This window comes from Condylura cristata, unplaced genomic scaffold (assembly GCF_000260355.1).
Source record: "Condylura cristata isolate star-nosed mole 26May11 unplaced genomic scaffold, ConCri1.0 scaffold00003, whole genome shotgun sequence".
In the NCBI taxonomy this organism is placed as follows: Eukaryota; Metazoa; Chordata; class Mammalia; order Eulipotyphla; family Talpidae; genus Condylura; species Condylura cristata.
The window spans coordinates 7,161,695-7,175,793 of record NW_004567104.1 but is presented as its reverse complement, the minus strand read 5'-3'; positions in this window follow the sequence as shown (position 1 = coordinate 7,175,793).

Sequence of the window (14,099 nt, the reverse complement as noted above, 5' to 3'; positions counted from 1 at the left end):
AATGCATTTTTGTTGTTCAAGTCATAGTTTGTAGTACCTTGCTATTGCTACCATAGGTCATAGATACAGTCCCCATTAAAGAAAAAAAAAAAAAACTAGAGTAAACAGGATTTAAATTTTTGCACCATGTTCAAAGAAACATATTTTTTTTTTAATTTTTTTTTTTTAAAGATTTATTCACTCATAGGAGTGTAAGGGATCAGGAAATATGTGTGTGTGTGCATACACACAGACATAGTGATTTTAATAAAGTAAAAATGAGCATCAACTAACAACGATAAACCGGGGGAAGAGAGGGGAAAAGGATCAAAACTGGGGTGAGCATAGCACTCTGGACTATGGTGATGGCACAGGAGGGAAGTGGTGATGGGAAGTCCTTGGGATTTACAACTGAGATGAAAAATGTTCAAAATGAAGGATGATAGAAACTATATATATATACAAATAATAAAAAATATTTATTTTATCTGTGCGTACAAGAACTGGGGTCTTAGGTCAGAGATACAGGGGATGAGAGAATTCATCAGAAACAGAGTGGGGGAGTGGGGAGAAAAACAGACTGATCTACTGAAGTATACTACCCAGGGAAGCAGGGTCAAAACAAGAGAAGTCTGCTGCACCCTGTGGGTTTACTCCCTGGCTCTGGATGAACTTATCCTGCAGGGGCTGGAGATAGCTTGGCAGTGCTGAGATTTGATCTCTTGCACCACCAGGGAGGTCCTGTGTTACTCAATTTGTATAGAATACATAGCCAGATACATCTATTTCTCTATCTACATCTTTACATATGTATATGTATCTATTCTATCTATATAATTTATCTTTTTAAATTCAATATTAAATTCATTCTTTCACATAAATACTGCAACTTATTTAGCCTTTTTCCTGTTGAAGAACATTGGAATTCTATCAGCTTTTAATCTTTTCTTTATTGTAGCAACATTACATTAAAACGTTATCTGAATTTCAAATGTGCATCGTTGAAACTCTGTATGTTTATATGACACATTAAATTCAACACTAAAATTATAACTTTAACCATTCCCATGCATTGTCTATTTTGTCCCAACTTGAACACATCTTTACCCCCTTCTTATCTGAGTATGGTAAATAATACTACCATAAACATATCTGTCTATATCTCTTGTTATACACACTCTTCATTTTCATGAGTATATATATTACAAAGTAGAATTACAGAATCATAACTATGTTCAGCTTCAGTAGACATATTGCTCCAAAATAGCCATAGCTATATGTCATCTAGTATTACTGTGACAATTCCCATCATCCCCTAATATTGATCATCAGTATTTTAAAATTCAGCCATTATTTAAGTGACTAATTTGCATTGTATTGATAATGAATGAAGCAAGATATGTGTTCACATATTCTGTATGTTTACTGGTTATTTGCCAATTAATGTGTGTGTGTGTGTGTGTGTGTGTGTGTGTGGTGCCTTTTCATTTCTCTTATTCTTTCTCCTCCTTTATTTTCTGATTCTCATTCCTATACAGTTTTCAAATAATATGAGAACTATCCCTTTACTAGTTATATGTGTATAAAGCATTTTTCCATCTGGTAGTTTGTTCTGAACTCTCTCAATGGTACAATTTGATTAATATACATGATTTCATTTTAATATTTAACATCATTTATCTATATTTTGCTTTGGCTTAGTGTTTTTCTTGGATAAGTAAAAAAGTTACTTATCTTTAAACAATGAATATAGCCCCTGATATTATCCTCTAGGTATTTTATATTTTTACTTTTTATACTTAGCTCTAAAGTATATAGGAAATTGAAGTTTATGCATCATGAGAATAATAAAGTTTCTTTTGCTGTTTTCTATGTGCTTCTAATATTATTTGGTTAAGAAAAATATTTTTTCCCAATGTTAAAATACCACATGTCAGTATATGCATTGATATATTGATAAGATATTGCTTCTTTTCATTTGTCTTATTTATATTTTTATAAACCAATACCATGCTCTTTCAAGTATGATAGCTTCATATTTTCTGATACACAGTAGAACAATTATTAAGTTAATAATTAATTGTTATGTGGAGAAGTAATGAATCTTCAGAAAATATATAGAAAGATCATCAGAGGAAGAAAGAAAATTAGGAGTTTTGATAATATTCAGGGCTCAGTCATTGGAACACTTACTACCTTGGTCATATCATCTAGTCTAATGGTTTGCAATACTATCAAAACTATGTACCATTTTGGAATTTTCCTAGAAATCATAAACTCAACTTTTAAAGAAATTACATGACATCTCTACTTAAAACTCTACCAAGCATCTCAAAATGAGCATGTCCAACACTGACCTCCTACTACTGACTTTTCCCCAATAAACTTGTAGTTCTTCATGTATTCATTCCCATTTCAGTTAAGTGTTATTCAATTATCCTATAATTTTTGGCTATTTTTTATCTTCTTTTCTCACTCTCAACATGAATTATATCAGCAAATTCTCCCTTTTTTTGCATGAAATTATATTTAAAATTACATCCTCTTTTTATTGTTAATATTCTTGACTTAAAACATCATCTTTTTACTTGGATTATTGCTATAGCACCTAAGTTATCTTTCTGTTTCCCTACTTCTCCACGATTTATGCTCCTCCCAGAAAGCACAATTATTTTCCTGTTATTCTTCTTTCAAAAACAGTTCAATGAATTTCCATATCACTCAGAGTAAAATCCAACATACTTTGTTGAACAGCTATCTAATTTTGCTTTTCTGATATCTGACTGACTTAATCTTTTAATATTCCTCTCATTCACTTTATTCCAGTTATCTTGACCTCAAACAAAACAGGCATGCACTCTGTTTGATCTTTCACTTTGGTTGTCTCCTTTCATACAACCACATATTTCAATTTATCATATTTCATTTATTTTTCTTCTAAAGTTATCTTTACATTGAGACTGTCTTTGGACCTATAATCTAGTAAATTACAGTTTGACATCATTTTACATCACCTTTCAAAGCTTTATTATTTACTTGGTGCTAATTACTGTCTCAAATACTTATTTTGATTATTTATGTTGCTTATTTTGAAGTAATGTCATTGAAATCCCAAATGGGACAAATTGTTTTAAAATGAATGGATAATTGCATATCAATTTTAAGGAGGTTAGTATCAATCTCTACATAAGTGTTAGCTTGAGGAGTCTAGAAACTGATCCTGATTGTCTTTCATAATATCTCCAAAATCTTTGGCTGAGTTGATCAGATTTTGGAATGCTTTGAAAGATTAGCTATCATTAATACATTTCTGGACTTCATAAATTTATTTGAACATTTTGACTAGTTAACATATTAAAATTTATGATATAGTGATATTAATTTCAGTTTAATATTTTTGTGGACTTAAGATGAAGCTGAGAGTTATATATTTGAGTTTTGTTATGAATGTGTTGACTCAAATATAGCAAAGCCTGATATTTCATTCATACTTTAAAAATGGCTTGTAGTTAAATTCCCAAGTCACTTGAAGTAACTAGCATTACAGGTTTATTAGAAAAAATTTAATACTGTCCAATCACTACCACACTTATATAAATCACTCATTGAGTAAGGTGACATCTTAGATGTTATTTTAGAATTCAAATATTGTGTTTGAATATATAATTGTGTCCTTCTAAAATATGTTGAAATTATAATCTTCATAACTAATGTATGTCATCTTATTTGAGAATAAGTTCTTCGCAAATGATTATTTTAAATAGAGATCCTCAAGGTAGACCATAGCCCAATATTATTAGTGTCTTTAAAATATAATGGAAATTTGGAGAAGGGTATAAATTTAAACAGGAAGAATGTTACATATAGATGATGACAGTGATCAAATGATGCTAAAGTTTGCCAGCAAGACCATAAAAAGCCAGGCAAGAGATGCGAAACAACATTTTCTTTACAGACTAAGAAAAAAAAAATGAGACTCCTGATATTTTGATCCCAGAATTCTATTTTGGAATTATGACACAATGCATTTTTGTTGTTCAAGTCATAGTTTGTAGTACCTTGCTATTGCTACCATAGGTCATAGATACAGTCCCCATTAAAGAAAAAAAAAAAAAAAAAAACTAGAGTAAACAGGATTTAAATTTTTGCACCATGTTCAAAGAAACATATTTTAATCTAACACAATTACCAAGGTTAGAAGAGTCATTTAAAAAATAAACTTTCTAACTTAAAATAATTTTAGCTCTAAGGAAGAGTTACAAATATACTGAGAGAATGCCAAATATTCCACATACAATATCTTGCATTATGTGATTCTCTTGTTACAATAAAATGGAATTAATAATTATTATTTGTAAAATTATACAATTCATTCACATTTCTTTAATTTTCACCTAATGTGTTATCACATATACTGTGCCATGCTACTAATTTTGAAGCTTCCTTAGATTCCTTATGACTGTGACAATTTTGATTTCCTATTTTTTATTTCTGTGACCATTTTATGATAGACAAGTATTTTGTGAAACATTCCTCTGTTGGAGTCAGATTGATGCTTTTCTCAGCATTAGAATATGATGATGGTTTTTTTAGGGAGAGATCGTAGAAGTAAGGTGTTACTTGATGTCATATCATGTGTAGATGCTGAGTCTTCTATCCATTTCTTTGGTCCATTGATTTCATTCATTTTTTTTTTGTATTTTTTCATGTATAGATCTTGTGGATATTTGTCTTAAATATAAGTAATTTTTCCTGAGTGGGGATTACAAGAATATTTGTCATATTTTCTTGAATTTATCCATTTACCTTATAACTTATGTTAAAAAGAATCCAAATAGCACCATAGCTAAAGGTACTTCTGGTAAAAAGGAAAATTTAAGACTCATCATTAAGATAACCCTGATCATATAAGATGATTCATGATTCTGAGCAGTCAGTAGAACAGTATTGATTATAGTTACATCTATTACCTCTTTCAATACCCAGAAATGAGGGCAATTTATAAAGATCATAATTAAAACTTGCCATTACACAATTTCTTTTTAAAACAAAATAATACAGGGGTGGCATCCTTGGTGGCACAGGGACTAAAGACGGAGCTATCAAGCTATCAAGCTATCAAGCTATCCTAGCCACTGTGGCACAGATTCAATTCCTGAGCCCCAGGAGGCCAGTCAGGTGCCCACACAGCTCAGCAGACCTCTCATGTAGCACCTGAAGCTCCTCTCAGCAGGATATTTCAGTCAATCCTCCTGTTACACTCCCCACTCTGACTCAGGTAAATACTCTCATCATTGGCAACTCTGGTCTACACTCCAGTTCTTGTATGAATAAATAAATAAGTCTTAAAAAATACAGCATTAACACTTTTATAAGAAAGAACATTTATATAGAAATAATATATATACACAAAAATGAATAAAACTTCTTTTAGTAATTTCCCTTACTTGAACATGTATTCTCAAATATCAAAATTGTTTATTGCAGAGGCATAACATCTTAGATTCTTAGACATTACAATTATGTATGATATCCTAAAGATCCACCCTAGACAAACAAACGAGATTATATTTATAGCAGTAACAATATGTACTGGGGGAACTATATTAAGGAACATATATGCAATAAGATAATATTAGGGGGGAAGGTTGATAAAACCACACTAGAGGATTATCTCAAACGCATTATGCTGTATGTTTAATTGTGACTACTATATATATATATACCTAAGTTGCAACTCTGAATATAGCCTTATTTGGAAAGGCAGACATTGCAAATTCAGTGAATAAAATTGAAATTATATTGGAGTAGCAGGCCAGGAGCCTTACTCACTACAAATAAGATCATTTTAGAAAATTGTCATGTGAAGTGTCAAGGAGAATGCCATGAAGACAAATGATTAAAGTGATGCATCACACAAATAAAAGAACTCAAGACTTCCTGCAGTTCACGAGAAGCTAAGAAAAGGCAAGGGAGAATTCTCCCTGTAAGGTTTCAAAGGGAGCACAAATGAGCCCAAACCTTGATTTTGGATTCTAGTTTCCAGAACTTTGAGATAAGTTTCAGTTTTGTAAGTCATCCCCCAGTTTGTGGTACTTTATTAGGAAAGCCCTAGGAAATGAATACACACTCTTTTACTCATTTATTCACAGGCTCATCCATAACGATTTTTTTAAATGAAAATGAAATGCTATGAATGGCAAGGAAGTGTAAGGCAGTAAGGGAAAACTAATTTAACACTTGAAATGTCTAAGACAAAAGGTGCCTCCTCTTACCATACACCTATTCATCAGCTCTTTCTTTCCCTGACTTTTCTTTCCCTTCCTTATCAGGAGGCTGTTTTAGTGACAGCCATCAGGAATTTACTAACCATCTTGATTTTTTTGGACCACAAAGTAGCATAGTTGACAAATTAATTAAACAAAGTGTTCCTTGTTTTACTTTTGGTGAAAATGAATCATAAGTAGATTAAGATAGGGTAATTAAATGTTAAGATGAAAGTTATTAAAAATCTATGGGCATTAAATTAAATTTTTTTTGCCCAATATGTTGCATTTGCCAGCAACCTAGATTTAACTTAACTGTATCCATTAAAAGAATAATTTATTATTTTCCTTACAAGTATTTGATTTTAATAATGTATCTCTAAATTTGCAGATAAATCCTTTATAAAAATTGTCACAAAGATTTTAAAGGATCACAATAGTGAATATAGTTACCATGCACTTCTTTCTGGCCTTGTAAATAAGTCTTGAGTGCTCCATTCCCCAGCAAATCACATGACAATACTAAGAATGAAAGGGAAGCATGTTCTCTGAAGATCTTATTTGCAAATGCGTTTACCTTGTATCTTCATTAACTTATTTCTGATTTTATAGTGTATTTTGTTTTCTTGTTTCATGAAGCTAAGTTGCCGTAGCTTCTGTTTACCCTCCTCTTGAGATAAAATAAGGGATAAAGTCTGAGAGAGAAACTCAGGATAATAAACTGTATCTCAAACTGTGGGCATACCTCAATTAAAGCATGTCAGATTTTGCCTTCTTTTTATTTTTTTAAAGATTTATTTGAGGAGGGAAAAAGGTGGGGGGGGGCTATGGTGATGACTGATGAGGGGCAGGAGGAGTAAACATTGTTATAAAATGGGCAATAATGAAACAGATACATAATGAAAATAAAAATTTATTTATTTTAATTTACAATATAAAAATAGATTTATTTATGAATACAGAACTGGGTAAAGGCCAGAGGTGTAGGGGTTGAGAGGACTGACCAGAGACAGAGTGGAGAACAGAACAGGCAGATTTATGAAGTACACTGCTGAGGGGAGCAGCGGGCAAAACAGAGAGGTCTGCTGCACCATGTGCATCACCACCCTGGCCAGGGATTGAACTCATCCTGAAGTGGCTGTGGATAGCATCCTAGTTCTGTGTTTTAACTCTCTGCACTACCAAGGAGGACCAGAGTTTGCCTTCTAAAGTATAAAGTTGCATTATTCATCATTTCCTGGTAGTGGGGTAATAGGTTGACTAATTTAATACAGAGAGAAAGGTTTTATCTGAGAAAATTGTATTTAAGCTAAAATTTTCAGGATGTATAAAAGTCAGGCAAGCCCAGGATCTCAACTTGGAGAGGACTATATTAAGTGGTACAATCTGCTCTAAGATTTAAGGTTCTCATTGCTTTAGAAGACAAAAAGACATTTTAGAAAATATTTCACATGAGGCTATCACTAGAGTTAGAATATTTTTGGAAAGTCAATTTGAAGCTCCTCACCTTAGAAATTTTTTAGAAATAGTTAATGACAATGCATAATGGTATCCTTACTTTAAAAAAAAAAAGAGAGAGATAGCAACAAAGAAATGCTTTTAAATACTATACCTAAAATAGACATAGTTGACATAGTTGTTTGCCTCTCAATATGATCTACAACAATATGTGGTTTTCAGTAAGTTTGCTACCAAGGGGGAAACATATCAAAGGCAGCAATTTCCCCAAATGTGGTGACAGCCTTATCATAAAAGAATATTCTATTCTATTGTTATGAATATACAGATCATTTCAGTGGTTTATTGTGAATATTTTTTCTTTACCATTCATAATAAAATACTGCTACAACTGGATGAATGATTAGCTGCAAAGTATATACCAATTTTATTCTTAAGGATTGCTTTGCAAAGTACCCCATTTCACCCTCTAATTCATTCAAGGGCATATATAATGATACAGGAGGTAATTTCAGAATTTTGATGGTCTGTAGGAATAAACTCTTGTAGAGGCTCATAAGAAAAATTTTTGTTCCTCTTCCAATTTGAACATTTCATTAAAATGTCTCCATCAGGTTTTCAGAGTCTATCCCCAACCTGGTAACTTTCCAGGACATATCTTCAAGGTTAATGTTCAAGGGTTGATTAAGCCTAGCCAATCTTTTAAAAGATAAGCAAGTAAACAGGCTGGCCATGATAAAAAGGTTTCCAAGTCTGGACATAGAGGAATGTTAATGTGTCTTTCCTAATGGAAACAAGTTTATAATCTTAGAGTAACTATGGTTACAAATCTTGTGAGGCTTCACCTTTGCTGATTCCTTTCACCGGATGATCTGCCTCTGTCATCAGGAGAGTCTCCTTGGTTAATGACACTTAGTTTGTCTTCATGAGAATACAAACATCAAATACCTTATGAATAGATGAATAGAGAGTTTATCTGCTTTAGCAGTGTCTTTTCAAAATCAAAAAAAAAAAAAGAGGCTGGGTCAATAAAGAGAAGTGTTCTCAGTTAAAACCAACTTTTTAAATAAAAAGAACTGTTTTCTATTGTAGTTTTGTTTTATTAGTTAGTACTGGGCAAGTGCTTCAAGTCTTTATCACCATAGTCCTAATGTTGACTAAGTGCTTCAAGAAGAATTTCTGCAGATATATAGAATAGTAAGAGGGTCAAGAAGAAGATACTAAGATAGTATTGCATTTAGAATTACCACAGATGTGTTCTCAAAGTGTGGTAAATAGGTGAAAAAATATTCAAAACAGAAATTAGAAACAAAGCAGGACTCAACATTTTGTGCACAATATATTTTAGAGAAATTATATAAAACATATATAGTACATGACTACTAAATAGTGGTCTTATCACAAGTGGTATTCTGTTTGATTTGCACAATAAAAATATTACTTAAGGCCCTTCCTAGTGGTGCAGCGGGTTAAAGCACAGCACTAAGAAGCTAAAGCCACTTCCGCATGAGTTGGATTCCCGCCTGCTCCGGAGGTGACCACATGGTGTGGCAGACCTCTCCTGACCAGCCCGCTGCTCCCCTCAGCAGTGTACTTCATCAATCTGCCTGTTCTGCTCCCCACTCTGTCTCTGGTGAAGCCTCTCGCCGTCCCTGAGCCTCTGGCCTGTACCCCAGTTCTGTAAGCACAAATAAATAAATCCTTAATATATATATATAAGATTACTTAAATAATCAGGGAGAACATACTGTTAAGGGCCTCCCTGGTGGCACAGAAGTTAGTGTCAGCACTATCACCACTATGGCCTGAGGTCCATCCCTGGTCAGGACGCTGACCTGTATGGTGCAGCAGATCTCTGTCTTGCTGGTTACTCCCCTTAGCAGTGTGTTCCAGTAAGTCTATCTGTTCTGTCCCCCACTCTGTCTCTGGTTAGTTTTTTCAAACTCCCACCCCTGTACTTCTGGCCTGAGCTCTAGTTTTTCTACACATAAATAAATAATATAAATATTTAGAAATAGTTTTATATAATAATGTAATTTAAACATCAACTGCATCTCTGAACAGTTATTAAAATGTCTTAGCCTCCTTTGTGGCCTAAGGGTGACTACCCTTGTGGCCTGTGACTACCTTGGCCTGACTTTGATCCCAAGCCAGGTAGCTGACTCACATGGTGCAGGAGATCTTTCCTCTCTCACCTGCAGCTCCCCTCAGCAGTATATTTGAGTCCATCTGCCTGTTCTGCTCCCAATTCTTGTCTCTGGTGAATCCTTTCACTCCCCACACCTCTGGCCTAACTTCTACTCTGCTACAAAAAAAATAAATAATTAAAAATGAAATGACTCACTGTTAATTTGGGAGACTTTCAAGGAAAGTTGGCAAGAAATAGTAGTAGCTGTGAAAGCTCTAATGATATTTTTACTTGGAGAAAAAAAAAATTAAAGTTGAAACATGAAAGCTGTCTTCTACCTCTTGAAAGGCTGTCAGATAAAGGAGTATCAAGTCTTACTTTGCAAAGACTAGAGTTTCCATGGAGTTAACACTAGTCTTAATTTAAGAAAGACATTTTTAAGATTGATTTTCATGAATTACTGAAGGGATTGAAGAAGAGGTTGGAGGTATATCGGGTATACAGTTATATAAAAGATCTCTTTATTGAGGGTAAACTAAGATTTGTTTTTAAGCTCATTTCAACTCTCAAATTCTGTTTCTTAAGCATTGTTAAACATATTTGTGCCATACTCTAGAAGTCAAAATAGTGTTTTGACCTATGTTAATTATGTACCATAAATAGTAGGGGAGTTTTCTCTTAACTTGGTGTTTGCAGGGATTTAAGACTACTCACAAAGGATAAAGTAGGCTCACATTTCTACAAGTCATTGGATCACATTGAGACATGGTACATGCTACCCTTTTTTTTTTTCTCTCTCTCTCTCTATTCTATCAATTTCCAAACTATATTATTTGAAAGTGATCACAGGCATTCCCTGATTAACCTTTCCAAATGCCCCAGTCTGCCAGTTCAGGATGCAGCTTGTGTGATCCTTTATGTGTGTGACTCCCTGACCTCTCAGTAAGAAGAACATTTTTATAACATCATCCTTTCACTCATCAGCCAAATAGTATGCAAACTTTTATTCTAAATTCCAGTGGATATTTACCTTCTGGTAAATTGACAAAAATATATTTAGAATTCTAGACTATTTAGATATTTATAAAATTTATTCTCCACAGAGGCATAACTACTAGACAGAACATACAGTCTTTTGGATACGTTTCTTTGACAAATATTAAAATTATGCATTTCCTTCTCTTCTAGAATATAAAGACATATATATCATAGAAGGGAGTTTATAAGCATAAATTTTGAATCATGTTCAACATTTTGATTTGGAAATTATTATCCTGCACAAGACAGTGTTTATAATAAATATAACACTATACAACAACCACCTCAAGGATTTTACAGAAGATAAGGAGTTAATCCAAATACAGTGTTTTAGATAAGTTTTTTGCAAACAGAATGCAAATTATGTATAGCATTTTATTATAACAGATAATGTTGTTAGCAATACCTCTAGGTGAAACTTATAATACTGGTAAACTCATATTATTTATGCCAGGATCCAAATGTATTTACTGAGTGTCTTTATGTTCCAAGTACAATGTTTTCATTTGAATTGCTTGATCATTTTGAGTGAAAAATCTTGTCCCTTTATACAGATAAGCAATAGTAAGTAAGAAGGCTAACTATTTTGCTTGAATAGCAAACAAAGGTGAGTTCATTTACAAACTAAGGTTCCTGACTCCAAAACTGAGCAGAGAAATTTTGAAATGCTTTCATATGTAATTACTCAAGTAAGCTCACTGTCATAATGCTAATATGAAAATGTCAATATTAACCTACAAGGTACATAAAACCTGCTTTATTCCCTTCTTAAGACAGACATGTAAAGATATTCACTTGATACAGAACAAATGTGGATTTCAAAAATTGTGTTACTGCAGAGTTCTTCTTTATCCAGCTGTGAAGGAAGATGCTATTAGGGAGAGTAATTTAGCTGAATAGTGAAAAAAATCAAATACCTCTGATTGTTTCCCATGTTTTTTTGAAATGATGCATACTGATATAATTTTTATCAATATAGAGGACCTTTCCCTGGTTAACCATTAGAACTCTTAAAGTGAGCTATATTTTAACTGATCATATTAGTACTATAGGAAAAAGGTGTCCATCAAATTGGAAGTTCTAAAATGGCTGTAAGAGTTTGGCCAAGAATGAAGGAACAGGTGTTTGCCCTTATTCCACACTCCTTCAGATGAGAATCTAGAACAAAACTCTTGTTATCATGTACATTGCTAAAGAAAACAGCAAAAGCCAGCCAAGTTATGCAATAAGCCTCAAGAATATGTGCAGAAATGTTTACATATCTTGAATTAAGAATGGAATTCTGGTCTCCCTAGACGATGAGCCAAATTTTAGAAACCCAGCATAATCCACTTGCATTGTCTAATCATCCTGTCTTTGGGGAACATACTAATTTAGCTAAAACCAAAATTTGGATTTGGTCTAGCTATAAATTAAAAGAATACTACATGGCTATGAAGCTCTGCTCAATAGTTTATTTGCTTTTACATTAAAAAATAACTCAAGTTACTCTCCATGGATTCATTAAAAATCTGATTTCTCCACATTATAGCTATTTTGCCTGGCAGATGGAATCTGTTTTTTTCCTTATGTTGCATTTTTTGAGCTAAGTATATATGGTGGGACAGCAATATACTTTCTAGCCAACAAAAAAGCCACATGCATATTTCAATAAAATTGCATTATTTGGCATCTACTGTCCACATATGTTCATTTGGCTATCGCTTGTCCAAGTCAATTATAGCCATAAAGGGAAGGGGTGCTTGAAATTTAAACCAGGAGCTCCAAATTTTGTAAGGCAGAAAAGGCCTCCTGACAGATAGATCAGTCTTTAATTCATTTTTATGCAGTTGACAATCCTATAAATCATTGTTTCCTTCCATTACTTGCCAACTTCTGTGCTGGAGAAGCCTGAATAGAAATTTTCTTTATACTCCTGGCAGTGGGATTAGGTCTAGGTAAAACACTTGGCATGAGTTTGAGTATGAATAACCTTTCCATGGCAGTTCATTAAGAGTATTTTAAGCAGAAGATACACCATGGAGTTATGGTGAGGCCATGGATAAAGCAAGTCCTCTGATTGGCAGGCATATGGAAGATGTAGAAATGTAGGTTGAATAAGAATAGTAGAGATGAGAGATTTCTGGTGGTAGTCAAAGTAACATTATTAACATTTTACACTAAGGAATATAAACTCTAGTCTTGTGGATTCTATGAAATAGAGTATTATATTCCCATGAATGTGAAAACAAAAGCTGATGCCCACTGTCCAGCAAAGAATGTCTGTCACTTCTGTCTAAAGTTAAGTGCACAGGTAATTAAGTAAGCTATTACCATACCTTAGATTACTCAAGATTTTCATTTTTCTTTTTTGATTTTTATGAAAATCTTTGGGAATTGGTTTTAAACAAGCACAGGGTAAAGATGGAATCAGTGCAAATATTTTTTGTTTAAAGTGAAGGTCACTTGGAGATATCATTTCTGAATCATTGCTTATACACATTTCAAAATTATAAAGGCACACACATACAGACATTTTTGTACATTAAGCATAATGATATTTGAAATGTATATAAATCCATATGTTTTACCAGTATCTAGAGATTAACTAAATTTTGCTTGACTTTACCACAATGGTATTACTTTCCAAAATTTTCTTGCTTTAAATTTTTATACTATATGGTAAATGTTTTAGAATTACATAACAGTAAGGAAAAAAAAAAGTTGGCTACCAGAATCAGACAAACCTGAATGTATCCCACATAAGAGTCCCATGATCTCAAAAAGAAAATAATTATTCTAAAGCTAGAGTAAAATGTTTTAACTTATTATGGTGTCTGTCATATACTAAAACCTTGATGAATGTCATTATCTAATTACATAATTAATGTTATAACCCAAACACGTAATCACTTGGAGAAAAAATCCATAAAAGCCACTTTGAGCAAAAAGCCAGTGATTCACTTCATTTTTCCTGATTAAATATTGATGGAAAAGGTAATAATGATATACATCTACTACTTTAGTATTTAATAAATATTTCTTCGAGAAAAAAATAACTTGATACCAACTTCTGAGTTAGAAGAGATAAGATATCCTTACCTCTTTCAAAGAACTCAAGATAAAATAGCCAAGGGAAAAGTATCTTTAAATTCTAGTATAGAACCAGATATGACAGGAGAGGAACACGCCTCAAAAGGATTGATCTGCCTAATGAATGGGAGAATATATTTGCATACCATATAAATAAA